At 43.4% G+C, this 14620-nt stretch overlaps 1 pseudogene; it reads left to right on the forward strand.

Moving 5' to 3' along the window:
• Positions 1 to 4870: 4870 nt before the first annotated feature.
• LOC136477398 (mitogen-activated protein kinase kinase kinase YODA-like) lies at positions 4871 to 13141 on the forward strand (annotated as a pseudogene).
• The last annotated feature ends 1479 nt before the right edge of the window (positions 13142 to 14620 follow it).

The following is a 14620-nucleotide window of genomic DNA, read 5'->3' on the forward strand; positions in this document are numbered from 1 at the left end:
TTTAATAAACGCACACTTTCTCTTATCAGTTTCACTATCAAACTCCCTAACCTCTAAGGGCTGGCTCTGCCTCGCCTAACCTCTTGGGGCGGGCTCCACCTCGTCCGACCCTTGGGTTTGTGCTCCGCCTCGCCCGCCCTAGAGGGCAGGCTCCGTCTCGCCCAACACCGAGACCACAGGCTCTGCCTTGCCTAACCTCTAAGGGTTGGCTCCACCTCGCCCGACCTCTAAGGGTGGGCTCCACCTTGCCTAGCCTCTGAGGGTGGGCTCTGTCTCGCCTGACCTCTAGGGGCAGGCTCGACCTCGCCCAACTCTTGGGTTTGCACTCTGCCTCACCCGGCCTCTGTTGGGGGGACTTCGCCTCAACCGACCCCAAGGCCGGGGGATCCATCTCGCCCGACAGAGATAGATACTGCCGCTAACCACTCCTAGTCCAAGCGAATGGGCCTAGGTCAAAGCTCTAACACCATGGCCGTGACCGGCACGCCCCGATATAACCCATGGCCGTGACGGGCCATACCTAGAGATTCACATTAGGAACAGCATCGGACGTACCGGTGATGTTCTGTCTAACCCATGTACGAGCACTGACAGACGCGTCAGTTTACCATGACGTCCGCCAGGACGGAGTGGAGCACCACGACCGGGACATGACGCCTGTGCATGGCGCTAGTGATGGATAGAGCCACGAGGTGGAGCTGTCCCTGTTGACATCTACAGGGTCGCGCGAGACCCGCATGAATGAAAAAGGACCCGGCGATCCTGGAGGACTTCTTCTCCTTCTCATTCTCCTCTTTTCCCTCCACTATAACCCGTGCATTCCCTTGACCTATAAAAGAGAAAGCAGGGCGTCCTATGAAGGGGACTTGAACCCATCGAACCCTAAACCGATTAGAACACACAAGCATATAGCCGGGAAGCGACCGAGCTCTCGGCACCCTTTCGCTTCTCTCATCAGAGACTTGGGACATGTCCCTCTCTCGACCATTTGTAACCCCTACTATAAACTTTCAGTGCTAGTAACATGAGCAGTAGCAACGAACTGGACATAGGGACATTCTGCCCAAACCAGTATAAACCTCGTGTCCTCTTAGCACACCATCGAACTAGACGTGCAATATTAGAAATTTACTGGTCGATGGCAACTCGAAACACCGACACTAACTACCCAACTTATAAAAAGGTATTAGTGTCAGTTATTAAGAAGCTTAGAGGATCAAATGTGGACTAACTAATTTGTTTTCTTACTGTCAACACATTCAATGCCTCATTTGTTACAGTCATTCACGTATGGAAATTTCTGCTTACAGTAGATAATGTTTCACATATATAACCATCGAGTACACCGCCAAGGTATATACATGAACTAAGATGTTGTTTGGTTTAACTAAATGTAACATAGTTGCATTATGGATGGTATTTAGTCCCGTTGAAATTATTTGTTTCCACTTATCCATAATCGATTAACATTGTATTTTAGTTCATATTCCATACAAACCTATAACTGCACCCTCTTCTTCTACAATAAGAAAAAAACAACATGTCATTAGTGGCGGATTTAGAAACAAATGCTATGAGGGGTTTATTTCCTTCATCTTTTACCTCTACCCCCTTCTTTTAAGCTTCCATGGCTGCAATTTATAGAGGGGTTTAGGAGGGGCTCTACGATTGCAGCAACAAGATATGTGGTGGGAACGGGGGAGGAAGAGGAGGACTCGAGCCCCATCTGAGGCGGTGCTAGATCCTGTCTCTGCATGCCATCTAACTTGAGACGCAGGTAGGCCTACGCTTGCAACTGTGCTCATGCGGCCACACATGCTTGAAATCAACATGAGAAACTCTACTAGGCTAGGGATGGTAGCGATCAGGTAAGGTGCGGGTGGAGTAAATTCTCGCCCGACGATAGAAGTTTCATACCTACATTGTACCCATTTGTAACATTTGCACCCGTACCAACACCCGATGGGTATGATATCCGCGGGTATCCATATCCACAAGTTTGATTGTCACTAGAATAGATGATACCCCACCCATGAGTAGGATGCTATCCCTAGCTCAACCCCGCAGCCACCCGCTTTCTCCCTGCCACAGCCTCTTTCAAATCTATCGCTGCTTTCATGGATTTGCACTAGGCATGGGACGGAGAAGTGAAGAACAATGGTGCCATTGCACTGAGCATTGGGACATAGGCCCCGTTCGCTTCGCTGAAAAAATAAGCCGAAACAATATTCCGGCTAATTTAGTTGTGAGAGAAAAATATTGTTCCGCCTTAAAAAATAAGCTGAAAAGTACGGATTATAAGACAAAGCGAAAAGGGCCATAGAGGCGAAGGAGGAACAATGGTGTCATCCATGGCAATGGCAAGGTCACCGGTGCATTGGATCTTGCTCTGCTGTACAGATTAGGGACTTCTTTTGTGTGTGTTACATTTTTGTCATGCATGTATAGATTGCTCTCCTCACAAATTATCAATTTCTTTTGAAATCAGATCGATGGCTTTTTTTGGGAAGCCATGTCTTTCATTGTTCGTCATATTCCAATCTCAAATGTGTTTGCCATATTCAAATCTCAAATGTGTTTTTATTTTGCAAACTCTTGGAAATCATGATATCCAATAACAGTAATTCAATCGAACAAAGGAGTAATCACCTATTATGCCACCAAAAGCGATCCTGTTCTGTTGCACTTACGTAACCATTTTCCACAAAACAGACACTATCTCATCTTGAAAACACGTCTCATACCTTTTTTTCTACTATTAAAGTACCAGTACCATATATGCACACACCAAATTGCCGAAGAAGGCTACCTCTGCCGCCGGCAGCCCGGCACAGCCGTCGCGGCTGATCCGATCCGATCCGTCGGTAATCATAGCCTTTTTCCAAGTTAACTTTAGCAGCACATGCGCTGCAACACCATAGACAGTGTTTGAAGTTCAGTCCCCGTCAGCGTCCGGCATTTAGATATTAATTAGAAAGACTAAACATGAGTTAATTATAAAACTAATTACACCTCCGAAGACTAATTTACGGGGTGAATCTATTAAACCTAATTAATCCATCATTAGCATATATTTACTGTAGCACCACAGTTGTCAAATCATGAACTGATTAGGTTTAATAGATTCGTCTCGTAAATTAGTCTTAATAGTTTTATAATTAAGTCTATATTTAATATTCTAAATTAATATCAAACATCCAAGTATAACGTGAACTAAAATATAGCCAGCCAACCAAACACCCCCGGAGGTTCGGCGTTTAGCACATGGAGAAAGGAGGAGCCGAAGGCCCGGACCGGACCCCACCACGGCACGACAGCCCAAAGGGATCCCGAACCGCACGAGATTCTCGCCACCACCACCACATCAACCATCCCCCTCCCTCCTCACTCCCGTCCCGTCGCAGCACAGGCACAGCACGGGCGCGGCGCGGAGCACGCACACACCCCTTGGCCCTTGCCATCCCACTCGCACAAGAGCATCGCGGAGCACGCAGCAGACAGGGCGAACAAAAACTGTCCCCCTTCCTCCTCCCCGCTCCCGTCGTCGTCTCCTTTCCTCCCCCTTTCCCTCGGCGCCCCGCATCCTGCATTACCCCCCTCGCGCGTCCCTCTCCGATCCCTCACCCCCCAGATTCCTCCTGCCTACGCTCGCGGTCGCGGGCGTCTCCTGCCCGTCCGATTTCGCGTCGGAGCTCGTCGTCCCTGGTGTGCTTTTTCTCCTCGTGCCGATTCGCTGCGCCTCGTCGCCGGCGACCTCGGCGCTCGCAGGCGGCCGAGTGCAGCAGGGCAGGTCTGCTTCCACGGACGTCTTCGCTGTTTGGGAGGTGGCGCCCACATCCACCGTCTCCTCTGCCGCCTGCCTGCTCTAGTGGGTGCCGGACCTGGGGGTGGAGCGGAGATCCACCCGGGCTTGGATTGCTTTCAGTCGTCTTGCTGGTACGTAATCCGAACTTGCTTGTAGATAGATTGTGCTCGGAGTTTGTATTGTTGTGCGGGGCGTATTAATGCTACTACTGTGAGTAATCAATTCGGAATCTTGCTTTATCTACACTCAGCTACCTGTGGATTTGCTTACTATCTGCTGCGCTATTCCCGTCCGTCCATAGTTCGATTATGCTGTTATTTTTCGGGGCGTGATCAGTGCCAGTTGGCGCCACAGGATTTGGTATCCGAAGGTGCGGGTGTAATTGATTTCACAAAATCTCGAGGTTTCGGCTCAATGCCCTGCATCTTGTCGTTTCCTGCATAAGTTACAATTGGTATAGAAGTTAGCTGGGCTATATCAGCATTGTTAGTGTTGAATACTCCATAGCAGGTTAGCCTGGTAGTTTATGCCACCAATCGGAATGGTACGCAATGGATTGTGCATATTTTATGCCGCCAGCACATATCACACTCATTCAAAATGGTTATTGCGTGAAAGCTCTGAAAGAAAGCTGCATACCATATGCCCAGTGTTTTTGCATACATGGTTTTGATTAGATACTATGTCCATATGGCTGTTAGTGTTGCGGACAAGCTTTTGGTCAACATCGTGATTAATTTTCCCTGTTACTTTACCCTTTTGCGTGTAAGCAGTTCTCATGAAAATGATGGTACAAGATTGAATAAAAGCTATTTTGGGATCTGTTTCTTTTGATTTCTATATGATCCCAGCAAACCTTTGAAATGATGCCTATTATACTTTGAGTAAATTGTTTCCAATTTGTGTGTTTTTAGAGTAGCTACTTGTAATGGTTACTCAATTTGTAGAAAATCTGACACTGAATATTCGCTTGCAGTCAGCTTAAGAAATTATTACGATATTTTGTTTTAGTGCTCCATTATTGTTATTGACATCACCTCGTGCTTCGATATGGTTTCAGTCTTTGAGGTGGAGATGGCACTAAGTTGAAAGTTTTATCACACGAGGAAGCAAGAACAGGAAAAATTCATATTTCAGTGTTGCACTCTGTGGAGGGTTCATTGTCAGTCCACCAAACTACTACAGTACTGGAGGGTTTTTGTTGAAGTGCTCCTCAAGTTCACCATCTCTAAATTGTCATAGGCTCATAGCATTGTAGCTGATCAGTCTGCATGATCTTGCTATGAGTACATAGATAAATCATCATCGTATCTGTGTTCAGTATGCCACCATGGTGGGGAAAATCTTCATCCAAAGAAGTGAAAAAGACTGCCAAAGAAAACCTCATCGACACATTTCAGCGTCTCATAAGTTCAAATGAGCAAAAGGGAAGCAGAAAATCACGAGGTAGTCGTAAACATGGTAAAGACACAGCTGGTGACAAAGGTTGCTGGTCTACTGCCCAATCCCGCTCAACATCACCTTCAAAAGAGGTCTCATCGGTGTCAGAGCTTTGCAGCAGATAGACCACCTGCACAACCACTTCCTCTTCCTAAATCACGTGCTAGGGTGACGCGTACTTCTTCTGATATTACCAACTCAAAGTCCACTTTGGAAAAGCATGGCAAAGGACAACTGCTTCCACTCCCCCCAATTCAGCCTAAAAAAAGACCTGAAGCTTCTGAACCTGTTACTGAAGTAGCTACTGCTTCTGTCTCCAGCAACTGTTCTATTGATAGTGATGATCCTGGTGATTCTCGGCTTCAGAGCCCTGTGGGAAATGAGGCTGAAAATGCGACTAGAATTACATGCAACAAGTAGTTCAAGGTATGCCCTCAGGTGCCATGAATAATTGCTTCTTCTTTTATAGGTTTTTGTAATTACTTGAATTCATGCTTATGAATTTTGATTACTCTTCTTGTGAAGTGTTGTGCACAAAGAGCGTTCTAGTGCTATCACAAGAAAGGACACCAAGGAAGTTGCAAAGGCCAAACAATGCTTTTCTCAGTAACCAAATCCTGTCAACATCTCCGAACAGGTAACCGTTGCTGATGGTTATCAATCCAATTTACAAAGCCCCCGACAGATTGCCATGGAGAGTGCTCCGAATAGCTTGATGTCAAGTCCCTTCTCGAAGCCTAAGAATTATATGTCCTGATCAGATTCCAACTTCAGCTCTTTGGGCAGTAAAGCCTCATACTGATATAACTTTCCTTGGATCTGGTCAGTGCTCCAGTCCAGGTTCTGGTCAGACATCTGGGCATAATTCAGTGGGAGGTGATATGCTAGGCCCAATCTTTTGGCAGCCTAGCCGAGGTAGTCCAGAGTGTTCACCAATTCCAAGCCCAAGAATGACAAGTCCTGGTCCAAGTTCTAGGGTGCATAGTGGAAGTGTCTCTCCTTTGCATCCAAGAGCTGGTGGGGTCACTCCTGAATCTCCAACAAATCGACATGCTGAAGGGAACAAGAAGCAAACCCACAGATTGCCACTTCCGCCAATAAGCACTCCTAATATTTCTACCTTTTTGCCAAACAGCTCTACCCCAGCTAGTCCTATATCTCGTAGTCCTGGTAGAACAGAGAATCCACCGAGTCCTGGTTCACGGTGGAAGAAGGGAAAACTGATTGGCCGTGGAACATTTGGCCATGTATATGTTGGTTTTAACAGGTATGCCTTTTTCCATTTCATTCATGGAAATGGATTATATTCATTTCAGTTTGTATGCTGATTGAAGATATAGTTTTGTGCAAATTTACTTGGGCTGTTTATATCAAAGTTTCAGTTTTTGTAGGTAGCCACTAAGCCAAATTACATGTTGAGTTATGAATGTTTAATTTCTGGCTTCTTGTTCTTGCAGATGTGTTTTAACTTTTAAGTGCTGCCACTACCATATAAATAATGATGTTTTAGCATGTTACTATATGTGCTCAGCTTTGTTAATAATTTCTCTTGCAATCTATCACTGGTTTGTGAAACCACAAGTAATACCATGATTTATGGATTGGTATATATGGAAGGAGTCATTGACGCGAATGCTTTACATAAAAAATTCAGATTATCTTCTATTTGTGCTCTGCAAGAAATTTGGTCTAGAATAGAACATATATTGAAATATAAGTAGTAACAAATTGCTCCAGATCTTAGTTGTTTTCTCTTGTATGGTGCCTTCGTTCCTTTTACCTTCAATGATGTGGTCCTGTGAAAACATCATGTCAGATCTCACAATAACTCTAGCTATCATCTGTCTTGACTAGTGTGCACTAAATGTTTTGTTGTACTTGGTCATTATTTGTTTCTTCATTTTAATTGTTTATTATGATCTATTTCAGTGACAGAGGTGAAATGTGTGCGATGAAGGAGGTTACCCTTTTCGCAGATGATCCTAAATCAAAAGAAAGTGCAAAGCAGCTGTGCCAGGTATGGTATTTTGTACATGTTCGCACTCAATATTGCCTCATGCTGGACTTGCTCTTTTAACATTATTATTTCATTTCACAGGAAATATCACTTCTGAGCCGACTGCAGCACCCAAACATTGTGCGATACTATGGATCTGAAACTGTATGAATTGCTGCCTTCAGTTATTAATCTACTGCTAATAGACTACAGTATTCATACTATTGTTGTGACTTTCACATTTCCATGATTGCATTGGTAGCTGAACAGTTTATGTTTCCTACTCTTCACTACATTCTTCCTGTAGGGAATAGCAGCAAAAGAAAAGAAAAAAACGCACGAAACCTGCAGTATTGTATTACCTCTGTCCCAAAAAGAATGCAATTCTAGGTGCATTCTTGGCTGAAGTGTCCAAAGTTTGACCAAACATATAGTTAAAAATATTAATGTTTATGGCACCAAATAAGTATACAACAACAACATAGCCTTTCAGTCCCAAGCAAGTTGGGGTAAGCTAGAGTTGAAACCCACCAAGAGCCTCAAGTCACGGTTCAGGCACTTCAATAGCCGCTTTCTAAGTACTCCTATTCAAACATAGATCTCTAGGTATATCCTAAGCTTTCAAATCTCTTTTTATTGCCTCCCCCATGTCAATTTCGGTCTTCCTCTACCTCTCCTCATATTATTAGCTTGGCTTAGGACTCTACAATGCACTGGTGTCTCTGGAGGTCTCCTTTGGACATGGCCAAACCACCTCAACCGATGTTGGACAAGCTTTTCTTCAATTGGTGCTACCTCTAGGCGATCACATATATCATCGTCCCGAACTCGGTCCATTCTTGTGTGACCACAAATCCATCGCAACATACGCATTTGTGCACACCAAATAAGTATACTATTAAAATATGTCTCATGAGAAATCCAATGATACTTATTTGGTATCTTAATTTTTTATACCTTTTTATATATAATTAGTCAAACTCAAGATACTTTAACTCGATACTGTGCTAGAATTGCATTCTTTTCTGGACGGAGGGAGTATATAGTTGCTTTTCTCCATGCATCTTGTGATTCTTCTAAATGCATCTCCATATTATATTTCAAAACAGGTTGATGATAAGCTTTACATATACCTGGAGTATGTTTCTGGTGGATCTATACATAAGCTTCTCCAAGAGTACGGCCAGTTTGGTGAACAGGCCATTCGCAGTTATACTAAGCAAATACTTTTGGGCCTAGCTTATTTGCATGCAAAGAATACAGTACACAGGTAACATAATTTGTATAGTTTCCCTTTTTCAGTCTATTATTTTATGCCTACTAGGGGTTTGCTATTTTATCTTTTCTTTTACTTACTCTCTTCCTAAATTTGCAGGGACATCAAAGGTGCAAACATATTGGTAGACCCTAATGGCCGTGTAAAGCTTGCTGACTTTGGGATGGCAAAACATGTAAGTTTTCTGCACGTTTTTTTATTCCTATTTGTAGAAAGCAACTCAATTTCAAACAATAGTATTTTATCTTCACCGGAGGAAATGTGATGCCTTTTGTACCTGCACCTCTACTAATAACTACTTGTGCTAGTTCAACCTCTTCTATAAGAGTTAACCACTTTATTGGCCGTTGGTGTCCCTGTTAGCATATCTTCTGCTTGGATTTTCATTGTCAGCCATGCTTTTCACTGGGCAGTAGTTCTGAAGTCTTAGATATGGCTCCAACTTAGCTGAGGGTTTTTATTATACCTTGACTGGTTGTTTTGTTGACTGTGTGTAACAAGCTTCATCTAAATTTGAGAATGCTTTCTCCCCTCAAGATATGATTCTTATATATACTAATATACATAATTTTAACCTGCGAGGTCTAAACATGTGTTATGCTGTTTTATTTTTTAGATCAATGGGCAGCAGTGCCCTTTCTCATTTAAGGGTAGCCCGTACTGGATGGCTCCTGAGGTATTGCTGCAAATCTTGCATTGTTCCGCTACTTTAGTTATTTTGGTCGGGTTTATATATCTTTACCTTCTTTGCTTATGTTGTGATAAATATGCAGGTTATAAAAAATGCTAGTGGATGTAACCTTGCAGTTGATATATGGAGTTTAGGATGCACAGTCCTAGAGATGGCTACTTCAAAACCACCATGGAGCCAATATGAAGGGGTTAGTGTTAGACTTTAAAGCTATGATTTGTGTTTCGGTAGTGTAAATTTCATTGCTAGGGTAACACACTGTAAGATGTATGATGCATCTTTTGTTGCTAATGCATTGCCAATCAGCAGTTCAAAATTGTATTAACAACTGGACTGGGATTCTTATAGAACAGATGTAAAAAGTAGATAGCTACTAGAGCAGTAATTATTTTGTGCTGCCATTGAATTTGTTGCAGCAGTCTTCATTTTACTTAGCATATTCTGGTGATATTCATTAACAAAAGTATTAACTAAAGTACAGGATGGAAAAGCATGAAGGGTGGGCCTAGTGCAAGCGGTAGAGTCTTATCGCCTGTGACCGGAAGGTCCCGGGTTTGAGTCGCGGTCTCCTCGCATTGCACATGCGAGGGTAAGGCTTGCCACTGACACCCTTCCCCAGACCCCGCACAAAGCGGGAGCTCTCTGCGCTGGGTACACCCTTTATAGGATGGAAAAGCATCACATTAGAGTCACCAGCAAATTAATGAAGGGGTCCATATGCCTTTACCCCCTTTCTCTTGTTTTCACTGTTTTCCGAAAACTGATTGATTCTGGTTCTCTGTTTACATCCATGGACGTTAATGTAGTGAACCAAAACATCTAGGTCAGAAACTCTGGACTCTTTTGGTTTTAGCTGCAATTAGTCCTTAAACTATTTGTTTAGCATGGCGAATTGTTTCATTTTACTGCCTTGGTGCTTGTACAGTTCTTACGTCATGATTAGCCAAATAACTATTATCAACTGCATTTTTCACACAACTATTTCCTTATGCTGCATCTAACCTTTGGGAGCCATGGAATGCTTTTAAGAATGATGAGAGGGCTAGTTTCACTTTGAATTTCTTGTCACTGAAAAAATTCTTGAAGTGTTGCTACTAGCGGAAGAGCAGTTTATAGTACTGATTCCAAGTTATCTTTTGTTTTGTAAGATGCTGTTGTCCTTCACAATGTATAAGCATAGCAATCTTTTTATCAATTGTAACCTGGATGCTAACATATCTCTTTACTTTTTTACTTCTCCAATAGATTGCTGCGATGTTTAAGATAGGAAACAGTAAGGAGCTTCCGCCAATACCAGATCACCTCTCAGAAGAGGGGAAAGACTTCATAAGACAGTGCTTGCAACGCGATCCATCCAGCCGTCCAACAGCAGTGGATCTTTTGCAGCATCCATTCGTACGAAATGCACCACCACTTGAAAAATCATCTGCCTCTCATCCACTGGAACAGTTGACGGCTATATCATGCAGAACAAATTCAAAGGTATCAACTGTTTACTCGTGCTGTAACAATGTTATCTTTCAGCTAATTAACTTGCATGCTTTATTAACCTGCAGACGTGTCTTCAATTCTACAAATTTTATGAGTATAAAATATTGCCGTTTGGTTTTAGTCCCCCCCCCCCCCCCTATTTTGCCTCCCTGTGGCTTGTAAAAGATTAACATTTGTCTAGAAGGTCTACTAAGCATACTAGTGACCTACATAGAATGTTAGGGCCCTATCAATGTATAAGCAGCTGCTTGTTGTCTATTTTTTCGCTGTTCATGTGATTACTACATTCTGTTTGGCTGTCATGTCATTTCAGGTGGTTGAGCATGCCAGAAATATGTCCTCGCTTGGTTTGGAAGGCCAATCAATTTTGCAGAGAAGAGCTGCCAAATTTTCTTTGCCAATTAGGTATCATATTAATTTTTTAAAATTATCTGTTAAGTTTGTAAGTTGGTTCCTTTTATATGTCCATACGAAGCAACTTTCAGTGAAGAGACATACTATTATATCCTAATTTGTATGCAACCAAACCTTTTCATGGTAGAATGAAATTTAGCTATCATTTGAAAATAGGATGTGTCAGTTGGAGCATTGTCCTAAATATCACTTATTATATGGTATCCTGGTCTGCCCTTTGTTTTGTCTATTGCCTTCTATAATTTGACTTTTCAAATCCCAATATCATTCTGTGCGAAATTAAATAGCAAAGTATCCACCTATATATGGCTTTATGTTTTATACTCTCTTCTGTAGCCTATACTACCGCAGTTTTGCTGTAACTTATTTTTCAATCAACCCAACACCACGCTCCTGTCACAAAATTTACCCATTCAATGAGTTTTCTTGTCTATCTCTATTAAAATGTCTGCCCACTAATTATTTACCTCTGTGCAGTGATATCCATATACGGAGTAATATATCTTGTCCTGTATCTCCATGTGGAAGTCCTCTTCTAAGATCAAGATCTCCACAACATCAAAATGGTAGAATGTCACCTTCTCCAATTTCTAGCCCCAGAACAACTTCGGGTGCTTCAACTCCTCTGACTGGTGGTAGTGGAGCTGTTCCTTTAAACCATTTGAGGCAACCAGCTTACAGAAATGAGGGCTTCACAATCACATCAAGAGGTTTTGATGACCACATACCTAGCCGGCCTGTTGATCCAGTACATGGACGTTTTATTCGAGTGCAGCAATTTTCTGCGGGTCATCAGGAGAGGGTAGTCTCTGAAGCTGACATTCTGAGCTCTCAATTTGGAAAGATGAGGCATGCAATGCCTTCTGAGCATTCCTCTCAGCAGTGCTTTGGGGATCATGTGAAGCTAAAACCTTCACTGGACTTGAGGTCTGGTCCTCGGCATCCTGGGCGCAACCATGGCCATTGATTCTATAGCAAAAGTTAATGGATAAGCTTTCAGTCGTGTCTATGTGATAGCTAGTGGTCCTAAGCTGGTTCATTGAAACCTTTAATTGTATCATAGTAGAAGAGATGTTCATTAATTATTTCAGATGCTGACAGTTGGCAGTGGATAAAGATTCTCCAATGTCAATCCCATATTCCCATTACTCTAATAAAAGGTATGTCCCTTGTCAGAATTTTCTGGTAATCAATGATTATATCTATCTTTCAAAGGATGAGAAAATTACAATCAGTAATGTATACTGTAGAATAGAAAATAACTGTTATAAGTTATTTTCATTATCGACTACTTGGCTCGTTTACTAGTTCTATACAACGCAAAATGAACAAGTTACATGAGTGCAATAGTTTTGCTTAGTTGTTTTAATGAACAAGTTCATTGTTTCTTAAAATGCGTCTGAATACTGATAAAAAATGCGTCTGAATAACATCATTGTTTGGTATACAATTTAGTTTTCAAACTGTATGCTTTGATTATTTTTATCAACTGGTTTTGGTAAAATTCTGAAACATAACTTAATATGGGAAATGGGTAGCCTGAGGTCTTGATTATTTCCAGTATCACCATTCATCTTCTATTCATGTAATGTGTGCACACTGAAATTTGTTGAATTGCCTTCTTGATTGACAGATGAAACATGCCCTATCAGGAAGGGGATGTTGTATACTAGACTGTCCAGATACCGAAGGACCCAAAACAGTGACTCTGAACCTGTATACTCTTACTCTCGTATCTACAGCAATTTAGTTTTCGTTTTCTTTTATGGGTTTGGAGGCCATTGTACAGAAGGGAACTCTCAACAAGAAATCCAGATTAAAAGGCACAGGAGAAAGCAAGTGAGCCATTCACCAACCTTTTCTTTTTCTTTTTAATCTTATAACAGATACATATATGCTGGCTGCTCACTGTAAAGTGTTGGTTCAGCTTTGGTTGTAATACCGGTTCGATCCATTAAACGTATCCGTTACTCTGAATATCATGTGAAGAGTCTAATCGTTAATCAAATTAACTGGTTCAGTTCTGAAGCAGATTGTTTCCCTGTCGTATGAAATCTCTTTTCGAACGGGTGTATGCCGCTTGAGTCCTGACGAACTGGTGTATGGTGCCTGCTTCAAGATCACCACCAGTTCGCCACACCTGGCTTCTGGGATGTGTTATGTGATGTCTACCATCCAGTGGTCCGGTGAAAATGCAGCTGTGGTAAAGGCGCCTATACCGCGTGCATCATGCATTTATCGCTTTGCACCCATTACCTTCGAAAACGCCTTGGCGGCTTGCGAGTTGCGAGGCAAAACGATCAAGGAACAGCCCATGTGCCATGGCGTAGAGTACGCAGGCAGCAATGCATTAGCCATTAGGTCCCAGGGTCCCCCATCCAACATAAGTCTTTTACACCTGTCGTCCATCATCTTCATCCTCACTCCAATCATGGCGCTGCGAGAAGGCCACCACCCCACTAGGTCCATTGCTGCAGATTCAAATGAAGCACTGGAGCTTGCAGATTCAAATGAAGCACTGGAGCTGTTTTGATCCACTAATGGTTACTGTAAAGCAACACCGCACACCCTAATCAGGAGGGTGACCTTCATTATATAGCCTAATAGGCTAGGGTTACAATGTACAAGGCCAATGGGCCGTACACCCAATATGGGCTGTTACTATTACATTCTAACACCCTTCCCTCAGTCTAAGCGGGAGTGTCACGAACACAAAGACTGGACCTAAAGTCAGTAAACAACTGTACAGGTAACCCTTTGGTCATAATGTCCGCGAACTGATGAGACGATGGAACATGGAGCACCCGAACCTGTCCCAAAGCTACCTTCTCACGGACGAAGTGAATATCTATCTCAATATGCTTCGTGCGACGATGATGAACTGGATTGGCGGTCATGTAGACAGCACTGACATTGTCGCAGTAGACGATCGTCGCCGAAGAGATGGGTGCGTGGAGCTCCTGAAGTAACTGACGAAGCCACAGTCTCAGCCACAGCGTGCGCAACAGCACGATACTCAGCCTTCGCACTCGAACGAGAGACCGTAGTCTGTCGTTTGGAGGACCAAGAGACTAAGTTGTCGCCGAGGAAGACACAGTAGCCTGAAGTGGAGCGCCGAGAGTCTGGACAACCAGCCCAATCAGCATCGGAGTAGGCGGTCAAGCTGGTGATGCTGCCTGTGCCGATGTGAAGCCCGGTGGACAGGGTGCCCTTGACATACCGCAGGACACGCTTGAGCATCGCAAGATGAGGCTCTCGCGGGTCATGCATGAAGAGGCAAACCTGCTGAACTGCATAGGCGAGGTTCGGACGAGTCAGCGTGAGATACTGTAGCGCACCGGCGAGGCTACGGTACAGAGTGGCATCCGCCATCGGAGCGCCGTCCGTAGCAGAGAGCTTGGCATGAGTGTCAACAGGAGTCGCCGTAGAATGACACTCAGCCATGCCGGCGCGCTAGAGCAGGTCCACAGCGTACTGGCGCTGAGACAGGAAGAGGCCGTCAGCAGA

The sequence above is a fragment of the Miscanthus floridulus genome, chromosome 8 (assembly GCF_019320115.1).
Source record: "Miscanthus floridulus cultivar M001 chromosome 8, ASM1932011v1, whole genome shotgun sequence".
Classification (NCBI taxonomy): Eukaryota; Viridiplantae; Streptophyta; class Magnoliopsida; order Poales; family Poaceae; genus Miscanthus; species Miscanthus floridulus.